Below are 25,864 nucleotides of genomic sequence, written 5' to 3'. Positions count from 1 at the left end.
GTATGAGGAATGTAGAAATGGGCTGGGTTATCCAAGATTATATTTCACCTAGACTGTGATAGACTACGAGGGACAGTTAGTGACATCAATTGTTAAATGTACTGTACTCTAAAAACTACTACAGAAAAGGACAAAACAAAGTAATTGAATGATAACAATACTTCTGGACTGGTTAACCTCATGCATTGCCAGAAATGCTCTCTACAAAATCTCACATTTTCCTGGGTTTGCCTGTTTGGAGCTGTCCAACAACTTTTACTCCTGAAATGATTTTGGGTTTTTTCCTTACTGTCAAATATTCACATTAGTACCTGGAAATATGAGAGTAATTTGTCCTTGTCGTACACTTAGGCCTCTTGCACACTGCATGCATTTCAGATTCCGATTCCGCTTTTTAATCTGTTTTTACATCCGATTCCGATTCAGATTTTTAATCTTAACTGCATGCTGCGTTTTTTGATCCGTTTTTCTGTTGAATGTATTCAAGGAAAATCGGAAACGGAATCGGAATCGGAAACGGAATCGGAATCGGAATCGGAAAACGGATTTGCAGTGTGCAGGGAGCCTTAAAGAGAGCTGAAGATAAATTAGTCAGCCAATTACCTCATTTTAATATGATAAAGGGTAGTGTTTACGTATCTGGGCAAAGTGTCTTGGGCAGGTACTCTGTTTGCCTTACCATGTTTTTACTTTATTTACATTGCTGCATAATATATTGTCACTTTGTAAAGAGTAAAAGTCATATTTTATACCGTGATTAACCACTTCACCCCAAAGGCGTTGTTACCCTAACGTACAAGAGCGATTTTCACCTTTCAGTGCTCATCCCTTTCATTTGCCAATAGCTTAATTACTACTAATCACAATTAAATGATCTATATCTTGTTTTTTTCACCACCAATTGGGCTTTTGGGGTTGATATTTGTTTTCAGTAATTACTTTATTTTCTATGCAATTAAAGGGGAAAAACAAGGAAAAAATGAAAAAATACACTATTTCTCCAATTCCATCCCCTATAGTTTTAATATAAACACTGCTACTGTGCATAAAACCCACACATTTTATCTGCCTATGTGTTCTGGTTATCACAACATTTTAATTATGTCCCTAGTACAAAGTATGGTGACAATATAGTATTTGGAAATAAAGGTGTATTTTTTCTTTGGTGGTTTTTTCCCCACTATTGTCACGTGAACGGGGATGCATGTGCACGTGCACAGCGGTAGCAGCACTGTCTGACTTATGAAAAAGTCCTGTTGCCATTAAGAGGCTCTAGCAGGACGTTTTTATAAGTCAGCTTGTCATTAAGTGGTTAATCAGGTTCTAAGTACAACTTGGAGTTAAAAATGTTTGTTTTTTATGCATTGAACTAACTGCTAAATATAGCCATAGTAATTAGTATACTGAACTGTCCTTTTCCCCGTTTCCCATATATAAATGTCTGTGGGTTTTAGAATTGTGATGATTTTTCCGGTCAGCTTCAGAGTAATGTAATCTTCCATTACCGTGCCTGAGATACTTAGAATCTTCAAGCTTACATATTATTGTATTCATCTGTATTCTGCCTGTTATTACTTTTTTTTACAGATTTTCTTTACTAAAATAATGTATGGATGTAAATAATTTCAAATATCTGTGTACTGTATTATCATCCTGCATAATAATATCCCTGTACCTGCATCCTCCTCTGTCACTGTGTTCGTGCATCTGTTGTGCTTAGCGCGAATGTGCAGCACGTGGGCGAGGTTTGAGCAGAAGTCGTGGACGGGGGTGCAGCCGTGCGTCTGGGTCACAGATGGTGCCCGCATAGGTCGTGCCCCCATGCGCGGCTGTAGGTGGCTGGCGCCAATTGCGTAACGACCATTAATAAACGGGCGGGCTTTTTGCTAGTATCTTATAAGTAGGTATTACTTATTATACTAATAAGTAGTTTTTGGATGCAGCGAAGTACATTTGAATCGGGAATGTGTTCGTCATGCAGGAAAAAGCAGTTACATAGTTACATAGTTATTTTGGTTGAAAAAAGACATACATCCATCGAGTTCAACCAGTATAAAGTACAACACCAGCCTGCTCCCTCACATATCCCTGTTGATCCAGAGGAAGGCGAAAAAACCCTTACAAGGCATGGTCCAATTAGCCCCTAAAGCGAAAAATTCCTTCCCGACTCCAGATGGCAATCAGATAAAATCTCTGGATCAACATCATTAGGCATTACCTAGCAATTGTAGCCATGGATGTCTTTTAACGCAAGGAAAGCATCTAAGCCCCCTTTAAATGCAGGTATAGAGTTTGCCATAACGACTTCCTGTGGCAATGCATTCCACATCTTAATCACTCTAACTGTAAAGAACCCTTTCCTAAATAAATGGCTAAAACGTTTTTCCTCCATGCGCAGATCATGTCCTCTAGTCCTTTGAGAAGGCCTAGGGACAAAAAGCTCATCCGCCAAGGTATTATATTGCCCTCTGATGTATTTATACATGTTAATTAGATCCCCTCTAAGGCGTCTTTTCTCTAGACTAAATAAACCCAGTTTATCTAACCTTTCTCGATAAGTGAGACCTTCCATCCCACGCATCAATTTTGTTGCTCGTCTCTGCACCTGCTCTAAAACTGCAATATCTTTTTTGTAATGTGGTGCCCAGAACTGAATTCCATATTCCAGATGTGGCCTTACTAGAGAGTTAAACAGGGGCAATATTATGCTAGCATCTCGAGTTTTTATTTCCCTTTTAATGCATCCCAAAATTTTGTTAGCTTTAGCTGCAGCTGCTTGGCATTGAGTATGATTATTTAACTTGTTGTCAATGAGTACTCCTAAGTCCTTCTCCAAGTTTGATGTCCCCAACTGTATCCCATTTATTTTGTATGGTGCTAGACCATTAGTACGTCCAAAATGCATGACCAGCAGAATGGAGCTGCTGACTTTAGGAAAAAGTCGCCCTGTGTAATACAATGTAACTATGGAAAGATGGATATCATTTTAAAGCTCTCTTTCTCCTCTTTCTGACGACCCCTAAATCGTCGCCCTACGCCTTTTCGTTTTCTCTATTTTCGTGATCAAAATCGCAGCCGCTGCAATGTCAATCGCAAAAATAGCGAAAACTAAAAGGCGTAGGGTGGCGATTTGTATATCATTGGAAAGAGGAGAAAGAGAGCTTTAAAATGATATGCATCTTTCCATAGTTTCTGCACTGCTCGGAGTCCCTTTAACCATTTCAGTGATGTTCTGCTAAAAAAAATGTTCTGGGATTGTAGGTTTAAAGCTGCAAGGAATCTTTTAGAGCTAAGTAGAAATGCTGACTTTCAGACCACTTTAATGACTATTAAATATTATGTGTGTGACAGAAAAAGACAATTAAAGAGGAACTCTAAATTCCTAGAAAATGTCTCCATGCACTTAGATTATTTCCTCTGTTTAGGTTCACCTTTAAACATTGTTTGTAAAAAAACAGTTTGCAATATCAGCGCATCAGAGCCATTGAGAGGGATCCCTGCTGTGCCCTGCACCATCCCGATTGTTCACTAATGGCTGCTAATACCCAGCTGATAATGCTGCTGACTACAATGGCTGATGTGAGAGGATAGATGGAGTGGCTGGCACAGTTGCAGTATTATTGTAAAAAGTTGGAATATCTTTACATGAACATGTATTATTGGATATGTACTCAACAGAATGATCCAAGAAATAAAATATACAACAATAGTACCACTCAGACAGGTTTGTATAAATATTGTAGACTCATTGAATAATAATATAGTAAAGTGTTGAGTGCAGCTTCAGCATCTCACCGTAGCCATTTTAGTCAGTAGAAAAATAGGAGCAGAGATTCTGCCTTTTATCTTTCAGATAATACATATTTTAATATATCCTTTGAATACTTATCAGCTCTGTGCCTCATGTAACCAATTCTTCATTTTGTTTTCTTGTTGTATTGTGAAGTTAAATGAAGGCCAAACATTCAAATGTTCATGTTTAAAATAGAGATGTTTAGTCAGTTGTGGGCTGGGAGACATAAAAATGGCCTGGTGAAAAGTAGTCACACGTCCTTCAACAGCAGCTCATTTGCCTTTTAAATCAATCGCTGTGGTGAGCTGTAAGGCAATATGAGCGTTAGGATGGAATTATTGTGAGCGGCCAGTTTGCATATAGTAACTCATAGCACACTTTGCTGTGACACAGAACATGTCTATGCGAAGGAAACGTGAACTGAATAGGACCAGATTGTGGAAGGAGTCATTTCTGACTGTATTGATGCAATTGCCTGGCTGTAGCATTGATCCTCTGTACCTGATTTACTTAGGCATCACTAGAGGGGTATCATAAGGGATCCACCAAACCTGAAGTGAATTGGCTAAACGCCATTCGTCACCTAGGTTATTTCAGATCATAGTCAGGGGTGTTGAGAGTTATGTGAATTGATAGTTGTGTACTTGCAATTCCATGTAGCATTTTCCTCTTCTCTCTCAGGTAGGGTGGGCAAAGAATCCATGTTCGAATCCATGCTACTGTCTCAGCATGGATGGAAGGAGTAGAGTTCCGTTTTCAGGTTCAAGCCAAACATTCTGCTGTTTGGTGGAATCACAGAGATTTTTACAGTTTCATAGCACATAAGGGTACTGTATAGCACATACTGCTGAGGTGATATGGAAAGCCTTTGAACAGGTTTCCTGTGGTTAGTTTATGGTGTTTACTTTAGTTGTTACGCAAACGTGATCACGAGAACACCTTTGTTTAGCACACAGGTGTAAGCCTTTAGGCGCACGTCACATCACGTGGCAACTGCATAACACGGCCGGGATATCATTTATCACGTTTTTGTGAATCAAGTGTGCTGTATATGTACCCATGTTGTACCTATCCATGGGTTGTACAAGTGTGCATGCTATGATCACTGGTGCTTTTTACACCTACCATGCTCTCCCTACCCATATGGCTATACATGTACCCACACGCTTTATGCACCCACGCTCCGGCTACAGGCACACTGTACATGTACCCAAGTCCATGTGTGGCCCACACACGTGCTGTACACATACCCACATTTGGCCCATACACCTCTTCCAGAGGCGTGTTGTGCATGTTTTTATAATCAATCCACAAGCATTCTGTGTGGATACCCACGCTGTGCCCACATACATTTTGTGCAAGTACCCCATACAGTCCACATGCATGCTGCACATATACTTACAATGTGCCCACGCATGCAGTGTACATGTCCTCATCCTCTGCCTACACGTACTGTGTAAATGTATTTATTTTTTTAAGTATTTGAATAGCACTGACATATTACGCAGCGCTGTACAGAGTTTATTGTCTTGTCACTAAAATGTCACTAAATGTACTCATTAGCACTTTATGTAGCCATGTTCTGTTTGTATGCATTATTGTACTACTCTCCATCCCGTTGATGAGCAATCTGCTTGCTGCTACATGCAGATATGTCAGATTTTGCCTTATCAATCCAGAACACCTGCTGTCAAGACCCTCGGTCTTCAGTCACGCTTCAGTCACAGTAATGGCAACCTCTGTGCTCAACCTGATAAACCAGCAGCTTTGAAACAAAGTGAAGAGAATGCAGTTGGTACAAAATGACTACATGGCACCTTAAATAGCCTGAAACCTGAGATTCCTCTTCATGCTGGGAGGTCACATGATGCCTGAGGACAGATGTGGCGGACCTGGAAGCTTTCTGGTCTCATGGCAGATGAAGATGGGTGGTGCTTTTAGGGTAAGGTGTATATATCACCATGGAGCCCTATTACATGCTTCATAAAAAGCTCTGACATATACAAAGGAATGTGAAAGGACCACCAAGGTCCAGGACGTTTCCCACAAACCCACTACTGTACGTGGTGTCTTTCAGTGCAAATAAACTTGGAATCATCTAATGCTGGGAATACATGGTACGTTTTCCGCGCTCGATTTCGCGCCTGATTCTCTTATCTTCCATTCATTTTTCTTATCTTTTCCCATCGTTCCCTATGCGAAATCGAGCACAGAATTGATCCAGCGGGAGATCAGACATGTCGGAAATTTTCATAAGTGTTAAACAAGTGGTAAGATTGCCTTGGGATTGCAAATGGGAGCATGAAGCAAAGGTACAGTGGATGCCACATAAGATGAAACATAATCCCACCTAGTGCCATCTGCATTTTCTTCACTTTTTTCAAACTTGGAGCAAGAAGAACTGAAGAAAGTGAGATCATGGCCAACTGGGAAAATATCTAATCTCTGAGTATTTCTCTATGGGCCATCTCCATAACAAAACCTGTAACTTGACTTGCAGTGGCATAGCAACAGAGGATGCAGAGAGTGTGACCACACCCGTTAGGGGCCCTCATTCATCCATCTTATTTTATTGGTGGTATGCGGTTAATAAACACCTCTATATGTGCATTGAATAGTAGTAATCCTTACAGAGAGATATGAAGGTGAGAGGGATTTGGAGGCTGTCATATTTATTTCCTTGTAAACAATGCCTGGCAGTCCTGTTGATCTTCTGGCATATGTAGTGGCTGAGTCGAAAACCTGGAACAAGCATATGGCTAATCCAGTAAAAGCTGAGTCTGAGTATAACTGCACATTATTTAATGGAGGGGAGTCCAAATTCCACATCGTGGCCCCGAGGTCTGTAGCTACGCCACTGCTCCCCAGCTACGCCACTGTTGACTTGGTATATTTAACCACTTGGGGACCACGGTCTTAAACCCCCCTAGTGACCAGGCTATTTTTTACAATTAAAGCCACTGCAGCTTTAAGGGCTAGCTGCAGGACCGTACAACTCAGCACACAAGTGATCCCCCCCCCTTTTCTGCCCACCAACACAGCTTTCTGTTGGTGGGCTATGGTCGCTCCCACAATGTTTTTTTTTTTTCTTTTACAAATATTTGTTTAATTTTATAATACATTTCCCCCTTTTTATTATTTTCCTCCCTCCACCAGCCAATCAGTGCGATCGGCTGTCATAGGCTTCAGCCTATGACAGCGAATCGCTTTTTAGCCACCCAGGGGGACAGCCGTGTCACACGGCTGTCCCCAGTACAGCACTGCCGTAGATCGCATGCTGTACAGAGTAAATAGACGGCGGTTTCACAGTCTAACAGTCTCCTAGCGGCGATCGCCGCCGGGAGACTGATGACGGAGCAGAGCTCCGTTATTCGAGCGGAGTGATCTCCTGCAAAACCCATTCCCAGGACTTCATGCCAATTGACGTGGAGCGGTCCTGGGGCTGCCGCCGCGTTCAGCCAAAGAGGTTAATAATAATAAAATAATCTGAACATTTGTTTGGTGCTTTTCTCCTGTCGGACTCAAAGCACTCAAGAGCTGCAGCCACTGGGACGCGCTCAAGAAGCCACCCTGCAGTGTTAGGGAGTCTTGCCTTGAACTCCCTACTGAATAGGTACTGACCCTAGCCAGGATTCGAACCCTGGTCTCCCATGTCAAAGGTGGTGCCCTTAACCAGTACACTTAATGAGAATATGGAGGCAATTTATAAAATAGACAGAAACATACAAACTGCTTAATATGTCCCTTCTTTTCCTTTCTCCATACCTGCAAATATGTAAGCAGAAATGGCTTATTTCAGCTGTCACCAAACTGCAATATTTAGAATGAATCTGGGTATTCTGTTTAGAACAAAGTGGATCATTTTCTGTGGGTATTATTTAAACTAAAGGATAGGGTATTTATATTATTTGAAATAGATATGGGGGGGGGGAGGGGGGGGGTGCCCTATAGGAGTCTCGGGGTTCACATTTATAAATAGGGGAAATTATGGCAGGATTATGTCACCATCTCCCTACTCCCACAAGCACTGCAGACAGCAGATATCTGGCACCCTCTGCCTGTTGTTAGCTGGCTAGACTTCTGTACAACAAAGAGAAAGTGACCAAATATAAAGAAGATGGGACAAGATGGGTAATAACAAGGTAAGTATAATTAACCACTTGAGGACTCAGCCTTTACCCCCCCCCCTTAAGGACCAGCGCTGTTTTTTTTATGATCTGTGCTGGGTGGGCTCTGGAGCCCCCAGCACAGATCAGGTTGTAGGCAGAGCGATCAGATCACCCCCCTTTTTTTCCCCCTATGGGGATGATGTGCATGGGGGGTCTGATCGCTCCTGCCTGCCTGGGTGTTGCGGGGGGGGCACCTCAAAGCCCCCCTCCGCGGTGAAATTCCCCCCCTCCCTCTCACCCCTGGTGATCGGGGCTGTACAGGACGCTATCCGTCCTGTGCAGCCTGTGACAGGCTGTCCCCTGTCACATGACGGCGATTCCCGGCCGCTGATTGGCCGGGGATCGCCGATCTGCCTTACGGCGCTGCTGTAGCAGCAGCACCGTTCAATGTAAACAAAGGAGACAAATGTCTCCTGCGTTTACATTTAGTCTGCGAGCCGCGATCAGCGGCTCGCAGGTTATTCACGGAGACCCGCTCCGTGATCTAACAGGAAACGGCCGCTCGCGCGAGCGGCCCGGCCTTTCCTGATTAATTAGGGAGGTACCTGGCGACGCAGATGTGCGTCGCTGGTCCTCCGGCTACCATTTTGCCGCCGCACGGTATGAGTGTGCGGTCGGCAAGTGGTTAAAAGGATTTTAAATTTTGACCTGGTAATGAAATCTATAACTGCTTTATTAAGGACAAAACTAAAATATATTAAAAAGTGTAGGAGTTGAGATAATAATAAGAGAAAGGAAAACAGAAGACCAAAGCCTTCTTAGGCCAGAAACCCACTAGGAGCGATTTTCTGAGTGCTTTGCGATCTGAAAGCTCTTGCTAATGTAATGCTATGGGTGTGATCCCACTTGAGCGATGTAATTTTATAAAAATCCCCCATAGCATTGCATAAGCAAGAGCATTTTCAAATCACTAGTGACTAGAAATCGCTGCTAGTGGGTTTCTGGCCTCTCACATCCAATTTCAATTGACCAATTGGCCAATTTTATCACCTAAGTGTAGTACGAGGACCATCAGATTTTGAACACTATGAACAGATTGTGCAGGTAAGCTATCATATTACATGGAAGTGGCAAAATTGGCCAATCAAAATTGGATGCACAGTAGTTTATATAACAGAGGCTTCAAAAATAGAGTAAAATATTTAAAATCTGCTTAGAAAGGAAGGTAGTTGTAGACTTACCTCCCACAATAGTCTCACACAAGTCAATTAATCAGCAAACATTCCTTTATTCACAGTTTAAAAAAATGCAACACGTTTCTCAGGTATACGCTGCTTCATCAGGCTATACAAGGAGCAACTGCTGAGTACCTGTAGCCAGTTTAAGCGCAGGAGGAACTTATAACACTTTAAGTCAAGTTACAGTCTTCATAAAGAGAGCAGTGGCCAGTGAGTCTGAATTTTCTGACTATAGGTTTTGTTATGGAGATGGCCCATAGAAAAATACTCAGAGATTAGATATTTTCCCAGTTGGCCATGATTTGACTTTCTTCAGTTCTTCTTGCTCTAAGTTTGAAAATAAGTGAAAGCAGATGGCACTAGGTGTGATTATGTGGTATCTTATGTGGCATCCACTGTACCTTTGCTTCATGCTCCCATTTGCACAGAAAATGGCAATCTTACCAGTTGTATGAGACTTGTACTGGTCACTGTAGATGGATTCTAAGTTTATTTGCATTGAAAGACAACACATACAGTAGTGGGTTTGTGGGAAACGTCCTGGACCTTGGTGGCCATTTCTATATGTCAGAGCTGTTTGATGAAGCATGTAATAGGGCTCTATGGTGTATATATACTCCTTACCCTAAAAGCACCTTTAGGGTAAGGAGTATATATACACCATAGAGCCCTATTACATGCTTCATCAAACAGCTCTGACATATAGAAAGGGCCACCAAGGTCCAGGACGTTTCCCACAAACCCACTACTGTATGTGTTGTCTTTCATAACCGCTTCCGACTTAACCCCTTAATAATTATTCCATATCTGCAAAGTATTGGTTGGACAGCGATGAATGGATAGCGCCGTTACTGTAATTTACCTTGGTTTGCGCAAACGCCACACTTGATCCAGATTTTTCCTGTGGTTGCTTTTATTCCTGGAACATGTAGCTTCCAGGATTGCTAATCATTACGCTTTTGGGTTCACCTGCGGGGTGTCAAAAATGGCAAGCAATGTGAAGTGCCTCCAAAGGTTGGCAAACGCTGCTCGCTAGCAAAAAAAAAAAGCACTTGAGCGAGACATTGATGTCGCCCATGTGAAGCGGCCCTAATACAGATCCAAACTATAGACCTGGACAGACACTGAATAATTATTTCCTGAAGCTATCAATATAACTAAGCAGTCTGTTCTGTTCTATGGCGCGGGGAGGGGTATGATGAACAGGAAAGTGCTGAACAACATCAGTCATTTGTGTCAGTTATTTATTGATTCATGACAGACTATTGATTAGTGTTGTGGGACTTCTATTATTAATCTCAGACAATCATCTCAGGCAAAGAAAATCTAGCGTCTGTACGTAACTTAGCAAGGGAAAGGAGTCGGGGGTTATCAAAGAAGATCCCAATCCCAACACAACATCCCTTTTTAACTGATGTTATCCTTGAGCTCTTTTCTTTCTCCCTCCCATATCATCTAATTTCATTTTCTCCCTCCTCCTTTTGTTTTTTCCTCTTTTTCTCCACCCTCTTCCCTCTCTCTTTTTTCGTCCCTTTAACTCTCCATCCTGCTTTCTCTCCTCCCCCTTCCACTGGCACCGATAATGAGAGGGAGATCAGCAGTGGCTGCTGCGGACGAAGCTTTCTACACATAGAGGACAAACCAGCTCTGCACCTAGCCTGCTACTGCAACACAGAGAGGCATGCTGCACAGAGAGCACCGAGGGAACAAAGGACAGCACAGCTCAGGTACAGTGACATTTCATCATGCATATTCACACAAAAGAGAAAACTGGGGAATACCAGGAGGAGTGCTGCATGCGGGGTAAAACAGCCAGACAGTAGTAGTACAGAAAGAGACAGAAAATGTACAGAGAGCAGAACAGGCATAGGCATGGTGTCACAGAAGCCATCTCACTTAGAAACAGATGCAGGTACAAGACTTTATCAAAATAAGGCAGCGAAAGGGAAATGCTTGTATTATGCTGTATTTAGGGTCGTATAAAGCTCTTCATCAAAAGGAAGGTGATAATTGCACAGAAAATGAAACACATTGTGCAGGCTCTTTCTTTCCAACAAGTGTACATCACAGTATGCGTGGTGGACACACATGCATGCACCTCCATCGCTAATTAGCAGCACAATGACATCCATCCTAGGGACCTGCAGTTTATCTGCATCATCGTAAACATCCAACCCCCTCCCATCCACAGCCAGGATTTAAGAGCTGTACTCACTCAGCACTTACTGTGCACACTCACCAGCAGCACTAAACACTGGCTGCAAAGTCATATCCATTCCCAGGTACACATCTGGGCTGCATAGGTACAAACAAGCTCCTGGGTGTAAATATACACATAGCAACTGCAATGGGAAATTGGCTTATGCACTCTTTTCTCATTCTAATCTTGATATTGTTATTTTCAAATTATTTAGGCATGGGCATTTATAGTGTTATCTTGTGTTACTTCACACAGTGTATATCATGCAGACTGTCCAGTATTAGTTGTATTTGTTTAGAGGGTAAGGAGGATAATTCTGTACATGTACATGGAGTAGCATGAAGAGCGGCATCTTTTTAGAGCTTAGGGGCCTGTAAACTAGAGAGCTAATTGTATGTAAACATCAGGAGGATTTGGCAACGGAATGGCTGGATTCACAGTATTTGTGTCATCCTGTTACGACTGTACACAGATTTAGCTCAGCTAGAAAAGATGATGCATTACATTGCTATTGTTAAACCCTAATTCAGTGAGGTTTTTCATGTAAAAAAATGATTCAGGATACAGCAAGATAAAGTTAACACCATAGTGGCACAATCTCAGGTCCAGATGATCTGAGCACAGTGAAACACAACAAGAAGCAGCAGTTTTCTTGGCGGCTTCTTTCCCACTAATAACATGTATCTGAAAGGATATGTGAGGCCAAAGGAAAACAGATGAATTGCATTTCCTTTCTTTTACAATGGCAGATTAATGGAAATATCATTTCTTCATGTGCCATAACTATTTAATGTATCATTCAGAAATCTGCTACATTTGAAGGACTCTTGGACTGATTTGGTTCATTCTAATTTTTTGGTTTATCTCTTGATCTCTGGTCTAGAAGAAGGCATACACTGAATCAGTGCCAGATTTATGAAAAGACCATATATGCTGTGGCCTAGGGGAGGGGTGCTTTACATGGTAGAGGGAGGCTACACATGGAATTTAGGCTATTGTACATAAAATAGGTGGGGTTACACTTGTAAGGAGGGCTGCTGTACATGAAACAGTGGGGCTGTACATGTAAGAGGGCTGCTGTACATGAATCAAGGAGTCTGTACATGTAAGAGGGCTGCTGTACATGAAACAAGGGGTCTGTACATGTAAGAGGGCTGCTGTACATGAAACAAGGGGACTGTACATGTAAGAGAGCTGCTGTACATGAAACGGGGGGCTGTATATGTAAGGGGGAAGCTGTACATGAAACAGTGGGGCTGTACATGTAAGAGGGCTGCTGTACATGAAACAAGGAGTCTGTACATGTAAGAGGGCTGCTGTACATGAAACAAGGGGTCTGTACATGTAAGAGGGCTGCTGTACATGAAACAAGGGGACTGTACATGTAAGAGAGCTGCTGTACATGAAACGGGGGGCTATATATGTAAGGGGGAAGCTGTACATGAAAGAGGGAACTATACATGAAAGAGGGGGCTGCACTTGTAAGGGGACTGCTATACATGAAAGTTGGGGCTGTACATTTAAAGGGGGCTGCTGTAAATGAAAAAGGGGGCTTTACTTGGGGGGGGGGGCTGCTGTACATTTAAGGAGGGCTGCTGTACATGAAAGAGAGGGAACTATACATGTAAGGGGGACTGCTCTACATGAATGAAGGTGCTGTACATGTTAGGAGGGCTGCTGTACATGAATGAAAGTGCTGTACATGTAAGGAGGGCTGCTGCACATGAATGAAGGTGCTGTACATGTATGGGGGACTGCTGCACATGAATGAAGGTGCTGTACATGTATGGGGGACTGCTGCACATGAATGAAGGTGCTGTACATGTTAGGAGGGCAGCTGCACATAAATGAAGGTGCTGTACATGTAAGGAGGGCTGCTGTACATGAATGAAGGTGCTGTACATGTAAGGAGGGCTGATGCACATGAATGAAGGTGCTGTACATGTAAGGGGGCTGTTGCACATGAATGAAGGAGCTGTACATGTATGGAGGACTGCTGCACATGAATGAAGGTGCTGTACATGTTAGGAGGGCTGCTGTACATGAATGAAGGTTCTGTACATGTAAGAGGGCTGCTGCGCATGAATAAAGGTGCTGTACATGTAAGGGGGGCTGTTGCACATGAATGAAGGAGCTGTACATGTAAGGAGGGCTGCTGTAGATGAATGAAGGTGCTGTACATGTAAGGAGGGCTGCTGTACCTGTTATGAAGGTGCTATACTTGTAAGGAGGGCTGCTGTACATGAAAGGTGGGAGCTATACATGGATGTTGGATATTTTTTTTTTACACAGAAGAGATGCACTGTACATGTACAACAGGAAAGCAGCGTGAGTCTGCTGAAAACAGAAGGGGGGGGGGGGGGGAACTGACTGAACCATGTGGAATGGACTACATGTAAAAGGAGGGAGGGGGCCGCACAAGTAAGTAATATATTTTAAATCTGTCTCAGAGTAGACTACTGGCATGTCATGAGTGCAGAGAGCAGGGGTTTGTAAAGACGTGATGATAGTTACCTGATCTGGCTAATTTCAACTAGATCAGGCCACACTGTGTGTTTAGGTTAATTGCAGATCTCTGCAGTTGACCTCTATTGGGCGACTTGGGATTGAATAAGTTGGAAAACCTTGACAAATTCCTGTTGTTTCCCCCTGAATGCTCGCATAGAATTGTAGTTTTCTGATGCACAGCCTGCGGGTAGTCCAGCTGTCCTCTGCTGGCTGTAGTCACCTTCATCTGCAGAGGGGTGCTGTTCTGTCAGTGCATGGATATTTCTAGCTGTGTGTTTTAGCCAGCATCAAGCTCCGTCTGTACACAAAACAAACCTGCTTTCCGGGGCCAGGGCCTGCAGGGAAGAGAGCAAGACAAGCTGGGAAGAACTCTCTTCAGTTGTTGACAATGTGGTAGACAGGCTACCATATGCTTACTCAATACGCTACTAAAATCGCTTGCAATTAGTCATGGATGATCGCCACCAGATCAAACAGCAGGTTCCTTGTAGTGTAAGGCATATGTAGTTGCGATTGATTGCAACTAATCATATATTGAGCTGGTTTTGTATGATTAGAAGCAGCAGCAGCTACTATGTGCTGTACTTCACAGGGAATCCAAGGTTCAGCCATTAGCTTAATGATTCCTGGCTTTCTCTAACTAATCATGTACAATTATCACAGTGTGACTGTGAGCGACTACAAATCGCTTGTATATTTTCCTCTAGGGGTAGCCATACACTTGTAGTTTGCCACCCAATGTGACAAAAAGATTGATCACTATGAGCAATCGATTTACCACCTTCGAACGATCGAGATTTTCCATCCAAAAAAAATCATTTTGAGAGATTTTAGCCAAAATTGAAATTACAATCGTTTGGACTGGTTGAGGCATACATTTCTTGCATATTTCATATATCAAAGTCATCACATTTGCACTTGCAAAAACTATTGATCCAGGAGTCAGATAGATAAGGAAATGCCACTCATCGTTTTTAGTAACTGATGATGTATACACAAAGAGAGAAAAGGAAAATCTATGTATAATATGCAGGACATGCACACACCTGATTAATGAAAGTTCTTGTGAGCCGGAAAACTGTGGAAAAGTCTAAGTGACCCAGGAATTTTGGCCTGGATCTATTGCAAATTGTCTGCTATCAGGTAAGAGGAAGGTTGGTGAAGGTTGGTTGAATTAGCGGGTTTGCACTTGTATGCTGCAAGCCATGCTGGATGTATGAATAAGACAACCTCTAGGCAGCTGCGCACACAAGCAGTAAGTTTCGCCAGGCACACTTTTGGGTTGCTCTGTGACAAAAGTAGCTGTGCATTTTTCAGGAAAGTACAGAACCTGCGTTGATTGTTGTTGTGGCGCTGACATTATTCAGCTATAATGGATGGGGCAACGCTGGTTTGCGTACAGAAATGCATGCAGCAGTGTGTTGTCAGAATGCACCGCTGCACAGTGCATTAGTGTCCCCACCAGACACTGCCTGCCTGATGTCCCTTCTTATTGCACACTTAAGAAATCAGCTCAGCAACACAACAGTGTGCTCAGGCCCTAATTCAGTGCTAGAGCATTGTACCTGTGTTAGGCATCAGTAAAAGTATACCTTAACTGACATGCAGGGGCGTAACAAGAAATCACTGATCCCCCCTGCAAAACTTCTTACATTTCATGCGACGGAGCTCTTTTCTGCAGCGCCTCACTCTACTTCCTGAGCTAATCAGGAAGTAGAGTGGAGGTGCTGCAGAGAAGAGCTCCGCCACATGAAACACAAGGGGTGAATCTCCCTGCCTGGCCACTGCTGTCATTTCTGGAGGGGGGAGCGCTGAAGGGGGAGCCCAAGATGAGGGAGGGGGGAGTCTGGCTGAACTGTAACCTGGCTGTAAACAGTGTACTTTAAACTGCGTGGCAGAGAGAGACACACAGGCAGAAACACAGAGCTTCAGCTAATGATTATTTGCACACATTTGAAGCCATATTTCTGCTTCAAAACATTCTGAACAGATTCCAGTAACAGTATTAGAGCCAGTGAAGATTGTTTCTGTATGCTTTATGTGCTGGGCACAGTCCTCCATAGTAATACCAACAGTGGGAACTGTTCTCTATAAATGTCATTTTCCTCATATAAAACATGAAAAAAGCCTTTGTATTGCTATTTGCTAGTAAGTACTGGAAATATATGTGGCATTTAGAGTTTTAGTAAACTTTGATAGTTCTCCTTTAAAGTGGACCTACAGTGTAAATTGCTCATTCCACAGGTTCTCCTATAAAGTTTTCTTTTTGTGAATCAGTCCTGGGATCTGTGTCCGCCAGCTTCTGGCACATAGCCCCGCCCACCTGCTTAAAAACTCCATAGCCTTGGAGCTCCGGGACTGATTCAAAAGAGGAAGACTTTATAGGAAAAGTGCACCCGTGGAATGAGCAATTTACACTGGAGGTCTGCCTTAATAAATCCAGGCCAGGTTTGCAAGATCACTTACATTCTCTAGTTAAATTCAGCATAGGAAAAGCTTGGTAAGTCAGGCTCACAGATTAACCTTCACCCTTCTAAATCCAGCCACATGTCTCTTTTGTGCTTGTTACACACAGTGTTTCCCTAAGGGCCTTTTTACACTTAAACCGTTGGTATGCATTAGTGTGCGTTAGTATGCGTTAGTGCTCGTTGGTATGCGTTTTTCCCATAGTAGTGCATTGTGAAAAAGATTTGAGTTAAAATGCATAGAGTGGGAACTGAGTCATAGGAAAACATGGGCATTACTTTGAAAATCAGTTTTCTTTCAGTTTCAGAACAAGGCTTATCGTGCAAATGCAACCTGACTCTAGGCATACACTGCACAATATTTTTAACAGATCAGATGTCAGATTCAATTTAAATCACATCTATGAATATAATTTAAAAACTAGGGCATTCATGATCAATATTTGATGAAATATCTGCTGGGCATTGACTGGGAATGTCAGTACTGTGAAGAAGAGATGGAGGGCAGGAGGAGGAAAAAAGAATGTGGGCTGCAATTTACATTGCTTTCCACAAAATCATGCTTTACAAATCCTGTGGTGGCCACAGCTCAATTGATCTTAAAGTGGATCTGAGATAAACGTTTACTCATTGCATAATTGTGTTCCTTTCATATAGTTTATAGAGCATTCCTCAAGCCAAATACTTTTTTTGTTTTGTTTTAATACTTTAAATCCCTATAAACTAAACAAGCCTCGTCCACAGGTTCTCCAGAGTGCCTTGGCACTCTGAGCCTTAGTAGCAAGGGCTTATGGGAGCTCAGTCTGGGCAGGAGGAGGTTACTTGCCAGAGATTTCAGAGGCAGAGGGAAGGAGAGAGTAGGAGAGGGGAGTGTAGTTTTCACAGGCTGAGGGCTGGAGATGCAGAGCAGCTTTCCTTTGTGTAATGTGACAAACAGAACATGGCCGCTCTCATTGTATCGCAGGAATAAATAATCATAAACTGTTGAAGCTGTTTGCAGCTACATATGCTTTGTAAACTATCTAAACTTTAGATAAGATATATAGACAAGTTACTTGTTATAGTTAGTTTTTTATCTCGGATCCGCTTTAAGGCTGGTTTCACACTGTAAAATGGAGTTAGCGATCCAGTGTGTCACGCCCACCTCATTGCACCGACAAAAAACAGGCCTTCGGGGAACACCGCGTTAGTACATGGTGTTCCCTGTCTGGAATTCGGCCACGCATGGAGTGACGCTCGCTTGCAGTCACTTCCTGCCTTGGGTATGCGGAAATACACGGAAGGGTATTGTAAAAATACGCTTCCGCGCATGCACACCACAATGTTACTTCTTTAAAGAAGCCCACGTCGCCACAGACTAACTTGAGTTCCGGGCTGACGCAGGTCGCTGCAGGAGCCAACATAGGTATGTGCAAGCATAAAATCGGGCACATCCGGTGAAGCACACCGTAACGTGGGGAAATATGAACTTCCCCACAGGCTTTCATTAGGCTGCGGTAGCAGTGCAGCAATTTGCCACAATGCACCGCACCAGTGTGAAAGGGCCCTAAGGCTCTTACACACATCCAACAAAGTGCTTGACCAGCACCACAACATGACCGACACCGTGACAAACCATTGACATGACTTGTATTTTCCGCACACCAAACAACTCACTTAAATATTTCACACACAACCAAAAGACAAATTTCTCGACATGGACGCATTCAAAACAACACCGTCATTTAAACAATATTGAACACACATGGCCAATTGCATGATATCAGCCCAACAGTGACTTTAGTCAAACCACCAGATGGATCAGGCAAACCGCCTGTTATCAGGCAGTCAGTCGTCTTGTTGTCTGCCACACCTGCACACACCTGACTGTCGTTCAACACACTCAAATCAGACGACAATCAGGCGGTTTGGTTGAGCATGTGTACGGGCCTTAAGGCAACATTTCTGATGCAAATCTTGTCTAATATCTTATGGTACAATATAGTACAAATTGTAGATGATCAACTTCTGAATACTGAACAGGAAAATTGGATGCCTGGTTTAAAGGACAACTAGTTCACAAGAATACAATACAAATAAACACATTAGCACAATACCTACCCTCCGCGGATTCTATTCACTATCTTCTTTCCTCCCTCTTTTGTTCCATTCAACCATGGCTCCCCTCCGAAAACTGGCACCTCCATCATCAAAATGGGTCAACTTTTCTTCTGCCGCAATCCAGCTTTTTCCACTTTCAAAGTGACTTTCTCGGTCAGTAATTACAAAGACTGGAAGGAGCACACGGGACAATGGACAGTACACAGAGGCATGTACAACCTTTCCAAACATACCTCTGTGCTTAGTTTATATTATGTAGTTTGGGTCCGGTATTCTCATTCACACTACCCTGTGCAGTATTATTATTGCAGTGCACAGGGACTCTGTTTTGCCCGTGTTCTGTGATACAATGCATATACCTTACCACTACAATAAATGGTGCTGTGTGGTATTACATACCAAAATCACTAACAGTAAGTTTTAATATCACACCATTCACACCACCTAGGATGTGTAATGCATTTTAATGCACCACATGCATAGCCACTGGTAAAAATATTCATATTCATTGTATAGGTATATGTTACTACATTCTGAAACGCATATAATTTGAATACATTTCTTTGTTTTTAAAAGCAAATAATATGGTCTTTCTGTTAGTTCTCAGTTCTGTTAGACCCTCTTTCACATGGGACAGCTGAACTTGCACACCTTTGGCTACAGTTGAATGCAGCCAAGTGGCGGTGTTTGAAACCCCACACGTCAGCGTTCAACCTGCGGTTACGGGCTAGCAAAAAGAAAAAAAGAATCATGTCACATCTGAGTGCAGTGGCTGCCTCTGCATTTACGGAGCCCTAGCAAGCACCTGGATGGTGCATTGGAGCTGCTGATGGGCAGTGCATTCACTGCCTTCAGCCTCCTGTGTGAAAGAGGCCTTAGGGTGCTTTTACACTATATTGATTGCTGTCAGTTTTAACTGAAAGGACAACTGCACATCAAAGAAACCAGAGGGATCCGGGCACCAGTTGCAATTTAACAAGTCACCAGTATATTCATCTCTTGCCTCTGAGGAAGCAGGTGTTCTACCTGTGAAAACAGCTATAAGGCTATTTTTTATGCGTGTACGGGAGAAGGTTGGATGAGTTTAAATAAACAGGTGACTTGTTAAATTGCAACTGGTGCCCGGATCCCTCTGGTTTCTTTGATGTGCATGAGATACTTCTGACGTCTGGAGGCACAGTTGTCACAGCACCCACATCTCCTCCCCTGCCTTTTGGACGCTAGTGCCGGCTTTCACTTTTTTCTTTCTTCCTATTGATGAAAGGACAACTGATGTGCAGTTCAGTGTCCATGTTTCCCTATGGCCTCTTTCACACTATACGCTGAAAACTGAAGCTTTTTCACAATGCAGTGTTATGGAGGAAAAATGCATTGGAACACAACACATAGCAATGCATGAAAACACTTTTAAGTGTAAAAGGGCCTGTAGGCTAAAACCTGTCTAAAGCCCTGTACGCACACATGATTAAAGCCGGCTGAGGTGGCGGATTACAACCGCCTCAGTTGATAATCTGGCGTGTGTACAGCGGCCCCCGATGAGCAACCGCTACACTGTCTGCAACCTGCCAGATGGATCGACTTAGCCGGGCGATGGCCCGATTGTGGGATCACGTCTGCGCTGCTCCATCGACCTACAGACTACACATCTGTACAGCCTCAGTCAGATGTTGCCCGAAAGTGGCATCAGTCATCAGTGTGTAAAGGCCTTAACCCCCTTGGCGGTATGAAAAATACCGCCAGAGGGAAGCGCAGCAGTTTTTTTTTATTTATTTTTTTTTTAAATCATGTAGCGAGCCGAGGGCCTTCGGCGATCTCCGATCAGGAAATCCCGTTCAAAGAACGGGATTTCCTGGAGGGCTTCCCCCGTCGCCATGGCGACGGGGCGGGATGACGTCGGGACGTCATTGGGAGTCCCGGGCCACCCCTCGGCGCTGCCTGGCACTGATTGACCAGGCAGCGCACGGGGTCTGGGGGGGGGGGGGGGGCGCGCGCCGCACCGGATAGCGGCGATCGGGCGCGCGGCGGCGGCGATCGGGGTGCTGGCGCAGCTAGCAAAGTGCTAGCTGCGTCCAGCAAAAAAAAAATTATTTAAATCGGCCCAGCAGGGCCTGAGCGGCACCCTCCGGTGGCTTACCCCGTGTCACACACGGGGTTACCGCTAAGGAGGTTAAGAGACAGACCAGGTACATAGTGACAAAATAGGAGTCTCAATTCTCACTGCAGCTTCTAGCCTTATTGCAGTTCTCCAAAATTATGAAATACAGAATGATTGGATGCCTAAGACTCTAGAGTAGCATCAAGGAATGCTTTTACAAAGATCAGAAAACACCAGCTCCTAATCCCACTGAACGTTGCCAGTTATTTCCGGCATAACAAGGGAACTGCATAAAACATCAGACCTAATTATAAGAACATAGCCAAGAAAATACTGCAAAGTGGAGTATGTCTGCTCCTTATGTCATATTACAGGAAAAGTAGCACTGATTAAGTTTTACTATAACAAATATTTCTTATACCAATTTACAATAACAAATCTAGAATTTAATTTATTAGCTCAGTGATCAAAGTGCTCAAATATATGTTTTTTGTGCAAAATGAAGCTTCTGAAGATAAACTTCTATACAGAGTGTCAGCTTCAGATGATGTGGTTTGTGCCGCAGCTGTCTGCGTTGGTTAATCCTCGTTGTTCAAACTTTGTTGGCAGGAGCTGGGGCAGACACAGATCTCTTTGAGAAGATTGCAGCTTATAGCAGGGACAGTGTGTGTGGTGCAGAAAGTGACCAGGGTCTGGATTTTCGACAGACACAAACAAGCTCTGGTATTGATTTCTCACACTAATTCCTAAGAGTTGGATATGCACTCTGCTGAATCCAGATCAGCTCTCTTACCCTTGAGAGGGCTGCTGTCAAATGCATGCTAATTGGCTATTTCATTGGATTTGTTATATATAAGGGTGAATGGAATGATTTGTTGTTGATTAGATGGTGAGCTATAGCAGCTTGAGGAAATAATTGCAGGGCTCTGTCGCTTTACATGCATCACCTATGAATTAAAGCTAAGCACCAATACAAGAGCTTTGAGTAAAGGGTTGTGTATACTGGAGGAGGAAGGAGGATCACAGCGCTGGACAGGTAAACTACCTCCCCTTTTTATCTCAATTTGCTTGTTAATATGTATTTAAGGGGGCCTGCCGGGAGTCTTCATGAGGCCTGCAGCAGAATCCTGATCGGAAGATGGAACCAAAATAACCAAGTCAAAAACATGTGTATTGTTTTTACAATAATTCTCTCATGTCAGCACCATTGTAGACCTTCACTCCAATAAACACATTCTTCATAATAGTTATTCTAATTACTATCAATAATCTCCAGATAAACTAGTTTTAAAGTGTAAATTACAATAAATAACTTTGTTCCCTGCAGAAGTGAACAAAAATTTGGCCAGCACCAACATTTTTTTTATATTTTTTATGTAGACTGGATAATGAATTAAGTAGATCACTTGTTTGGGTTTATGTAGACTGGAGAAGGATTTAGATCACTAGTTTAGACTGGAGAAGGAATTAGATCACTTGTTTGGGTTTATGTAGACTGGAGAAGGAATTAGATCACTTGTGTAAACTGGGGAAGGAACTAGATCACTTGTGTAGACTGGGTTAGGAATTAGATCACTTGTGTAGACTGGGGAAGGAATTAGATCACTTGTGTAGACTGGAGAAGGAATTAGATCACTTGTGTAGACTGGGGAAGGAACTAGATCACTTGTGTAGACTGGGTAAGGAATTAGATCACTTGTGTAGACTGGAGAAGGAATTAGATCACTTGTGTAGACTGGAGAAGGAATTAGATCACTTGTGTAGACTGGGGAAGGAATTAGATCACTTGTGTAGACTGGGGAAGGAATTAGATCACTTGTGTAGACTGGAGAAGTAATTAGATCACTTGTGTAGACTGGAGAAGGAATTAGATCACTTGTGTAGACTGGAGAAGGAATTAGATCACTTGTGTAGACTGGGGAAGGAATTAGATCACTTGTGTAGACTGGGGAAGGAATTAGATCACTTGTGTAGACTGGGGAAGGAATTAGATCACTTGTTTGGGTTTATGTCGACTGGAGAAAGAATTAGATCACTTGTGTAGACTGGGGAAGGAATTAGATCACTTGTGTAGACTGGGGAAGGAATTAGATCACTTGTGTAGACTGGGGAAGGAACTAGATCACTTGTGTAGACTGGGTAAGGAATTAGATCACTTGTGTAGACTGGAGAAGGAATTAGATCACTTGTGTAGACTGGGGAAGGAATTAGATCACTTGTTTGGGTCTATGTCGACTGGAGAAAGAATTAGATCACTTGTGTAGACTGGGGAAGGAATTAGATAACTTGTGTAGACTGGGGAAGGAATTAGATCACTGGTGTAGACTGGAGAAGGAATTAGATCACTTGTTTAGGTTTATGTAGACCGGAGAAAGATTTAGATCACTTGTCTGGGTTTAATTGCCATAATGTCTCACTAAGGTATAATAGCCAGGAGTCTGCAATAACTGCAATTTTAAGTAGAAAGATAGAAAAGGTTTGTGCCGACACTGAAGCATTGTCACCAGAGATGATCATTGGTTATTGTTTTGGATGACAGATGTGGTGCATGGGAAGCTGGACAAACGTTGTGTCATGCACAGTGGTTTGCTAAATGACCTTGTGTGAGTGTGGTAAACCTTTACTGACACTAGACTACCAGGAATGATCATCCTGAGCCATGGAAATCCATATGCAGCATTAGATCTTCAGTGTTTATCATCATTGGAGAGATGTCTGCTGTTTGTGTGGTATCACCAAGAGACAGATTAGACTTTTCCATAGAAGAGATGCTTTAATCCTCCACAACTTAATCCAACACTAAAAAAAAGTTTGTCTTAAAAATATGAGTAGTATAAATGATTTGATAATTAGACAGCTTTCTCATTTTGCAGAAACTCTATAGAATGGTTTATATTTGCTATAAGAGGATACTGCCCAGACCAAATCCACACAACTATAATAAAATGTTGTCTCATATCAGATCCCCCATATAACTTTAATTGAGAGTACGAGAGATGCAAACTCGTCCCATTAGTTATGGACTTAAAGGAGTTATCAGGCAAAAAAAAAAAGAGTTTCACTTACCTGGGGCTTCTACCAGCCCCATGCAGCCATCCTGTGCCCCTGTAGTCATTCACTGCTGCTCTGGTCCCCCTCCGTCAGCTCGTTTAGTTTTTGCCGACCACGGGGTCGACGGGCCGCATTGCGTACATTTTTACGCATTCCCGCTGGTGCAGGAACATTAACACATACATTTTTACGCGTTACTGGTTCAATGCGTAAATTTTTACGCATTGAACCAGTAATGCGTAAAAATGTATGTGTTTATGTTCCTGCACAAGCGGGAATGCGTAAAAATGTACGCAATACGGCCCGCCGACCTCCGAGGTCGGCAAGCTGCCAGCGGGGAACTGGAGCAGCAGTGAGTGACTACGAGGGCACAGGATGGCTGCATCGGGCTGGTAGAAGCCCCAGGTAAGTGAAACTCATTTTTTTATTTTGCTTGGACATTCCCTTTAAGATTTTCCAACAGACTGTGAGATAAGGATCTGGACAGAATGGCTCTCTAGGGCGATGGCTACTGTTGGAGACCTACTGCATAACTCGGCATCATTTAAAAGCAAAATATAATTTTCCCAGCTCCAACCTCTTTCGATTTCTCCAGGTTCGAGGCTGTAGAACAACCTCATTTAGACAGGGTCTGGTTTCAGTCATGTACTCGGTTCTATGGTACCAACAGCTTCCATAAACTATCCCTGCCATGGATAAATTGCAAGACAGGTTAGCAGTTACTCTAGAACTGGAAGAGTGGAAAGCTTACATTAATTGTATTATAGTGGAAAGGTCTTACAAGATTCTCTACAACTGGTGTAGAATTCCTGTAAGGTTATACAAGTGGTTATACAAGTGATGAGTTCTAACTTATGTTTCAGAGGTTGTGAAATGTGTTAAGTGTGGATGAGGCTCATTTTTGGTGGGCATGTAGCTATGTTGGCGAGTCCTGGAAGATTGGTTTCCACTTGATCTCAGAGGGTTATGTGCCTGGAGGTGAGGAAGAATTACTTGGTAGCTTTCTCATGAACCATCCCCTGTATGCAACAAACTTCAAAATCTGTTTATTTGCCATCTACGATGCCGTCAGAGTCTTGCTGGGCAAACTCTGGAGATCTCCTCTCTGAGCCTTTTTAGTGTGCAAGGTTCAAGATATCTGCCTAATGAAACCTATAATATACTCCCTTGTCAAATAGGATGCAGAGATTTTACGCAATATGGGGCCTATGGCCTGCATGGTCAACCTTGGATGTATACAGCATTTGTTGACAACACAAAATACGCCACTTGTTCACTCAGGAGCTCTGAGCTCCTACCAACGGCAGGCTTACAGCTATTTAGGAGGCCTACCACTGTAATATATCTGGTTTATATTGGATGTGAATTGAAGTGTGGAGTGTATTCCACTGTTTTATATTCTTAATTCACTTTTGACAAGAATGTTATAAAAAGCAAGCTTAAAAAATAACACTGCTCTGACATGCACAAAATATATCTCATGGGAACTATTTTTGTCTTTCATATTATGAAAATAGACTAATGAGATGGCAAAGCAGCAGTAGAATTATTTGTATCTCATTGACTGTCCCTACTATGAACCTGTCAGTAAAACAGGAAATAAGTTAAATGTAATAATATTACAAAGCAAGAATAATGAAAACGTATAATACTGTATGGATATAATAATTATTGTTATTATATTACACTATCTTCTGCAGACCTGCCGAAAGATACTTCCATTAGGAGTACAGTTCACCAACATAATACAATATTCCTGGAAAGCAGCATGTCTGAATTATTAAGCACAGTCAAATAGCAATAGTTTTACAGAATTCAATTTAAGCAATAAATGTAGTCCTGTTAAAACATGAAAGTTAAGCCTTGCTTGAAGGCCCTCTTTTTCATTCAGCAATTTATACTCTTTCTTTGGTGTATAGTGGTCAATGTCCCCCAAAACAGAGACATTCGGGAATAGATGATTTGGGCATTTGAAATGATAGTTTCTTTGTATTTAGGTAAGTATTGACATTTTCAGGGATTAGGAAAGTCATCGTAATAGAGTCTTAAAGCACACCTGTGATTTGAATATATTTTTATATTAGATAGCTACCCAGGTAGCGGATGCTCCAGAGGAATCCAAAAGCCCACCACTGCTGACCGAGACCCTCCTCATCCCTATGGCCATTGCCTTGTTTGTCACTTGTATGTTAGCGATCCGGCTGGATGGATCACAAAATTACATCGGCAGCAGCTATGTACTGTACATGCTAGATTTCCTGCTGAGAATGAACATCTCAGCTAAAGTTTACTTGGACTTAGATGA

General features: G+C 42.7%; 1 protein-coding gene across 4 annotated transcripts in view; it reads left to right on the top strand.

Moving 5' to 3' along the window:
* The window catches only part of AMIGO1 (adhesion molecule with Ig like domain 1), a 205,393-nt gene that overhangs the window by 163,451 nt on the left and 16,078 nt on the right, over positions 1 to 25,864 (top strand). For 2 of the 4 annotated variants that reach the window (XM_068269513.1, XM_068269511.1), the window contains exon 4: positions 10,728 to 10,867. The exons of 1 other annotated variant lie outside the window; for it this stretch is intronic. The gene's annotated coding sequence lies outside the window, so the exon portion shown is untranslated. The remainder of the gene's footprint in view (positions 1 to 10,727; positions 10,868 to 25,864) is intronic. One more of the 4 variants, XM_068269512.1, reaches the window with a different exon arrangement.

The sequence above is a fragment of the Hyperolius riggenbachi genome, chromosome 2 (genome assembly GCF_040937935.1).
Source record: "Hyperolius riggenbachi isolate aHypRig1 chromosome 2, aHypRig1.pri, whole genome shotgun sequence".
Classification (NCBI taxonomy): domain Eukaryota; kingdom Metazoa; phylum Chordata; class Amphibia; order Anura; family Hyperoliidae; genus Hyperolius; species Hyperolius riggenbachi.
The sequence above is the reverse complement of the archived record's forward strand: the minus strand, read 5'-3'. Positions and strand labels throughout refer to the sequence as shown.